Source organism: Prenolepis imparis, unplaced genomic scaffold, assembly GCF_030444845.1.
Source record: "Prenolepis imparis isolate NDT839.2.m4 unplaced genomic scaffold, iyPreImpa1.0 SCAF_602, whole genome shotgun sequence".
In the NCBI taxonomy this organism is placed as follows: Eukaryota; Metazoa; Arthropoda; class Insecta; order Hymenoptera; family Formicidae; genus Prenolepis; species Prenolepis imparis.
The window spans coordinates 1,369-2,109 of record NW_028141760.1 but is presented as its reverse complement, the minus strand read 5'-3'; the positions used below and the strand labels follow the sequence as shown (position 1 = coordinate 2,109).

The 741-nt window shown below is 43.3% G+C and overlaps 1 non-coding gene across 1 annotated transcript; it reads left to right on the top strand.

The window, feature by feature from the left end:
* The first annotated feature begins 424 nt into the window (after positions 1-424).
* Trnaa-ugc (transfer RNA alanine (anticodon UGC)) lies at positions 425-500 on the top strand. Its single transcript has one exon. It is a non-coding gene; the product is annotated as a tRNA-Ala (tRNA).
* The last annotated feature ends 241 nt before the right edge of the window (positions 501-741 follow it).

The following is a 741-nucleotide window of genomic DNA, read 5'->3' as shown; positions in this document are numbered from 1 at the left end:
TTGCCGGGCGACTGCTCTCACCATCTGAGCTATTCAGACCCTTCGACTCTATATTTTTCTCTGCCTTGATAAAATAACTATTTGTAAATAACGCCTTTTTCAGCCGGCGTGAATTAAACACTAAGAATATAAAGGCTCGATATATATCAAATATAAATCGGGACTAGATTGGCTATTCGAGCCATACGCGGATGTCGGTGCGTCGATTCCAACGAAAATTAATTTTTCGTTGGAATTAACTAATTGTGCACGGGGCACACATTTTGCTTGGTACACCGCCAAGACTTTATTAAGGAACAATCTCAATTCGAGATTTTTAATTCCAAAGATCCCCTCTAACCCCCCTACAGAATTATAGGCGAGAAAAAGGCGTTATTTACAAATAGTTATTTTATTAAGGCAGAGAAAAATATAGGGTCGAAGGGTCTGAATAGCTCAGATGGTGAGAGCAGTCGCCCTGCAAGCGAAAGGTCTCGGGTTCGATTCCCGATTCAGCGACTTTCGGATCTATATTTTTCTCGCCTTGATAATTCTGTAGGGGGGTTAGAGCTCTATTCTATCAAAAGAAAATAAAGGACAAAAGATATATACCTGTCCTCTTCTATATATGTTCGAAGGACAAGGGTTCTCATCTTTTCGGTGCGCTCTGCGCTGCCGACCTACCCCCTCCACTGCAAGATGGCTGTCGCGAAGTGGCTGTCGCGCGTGAAATCTTGCATCACTGCTCTGGAGGTGTCGGGA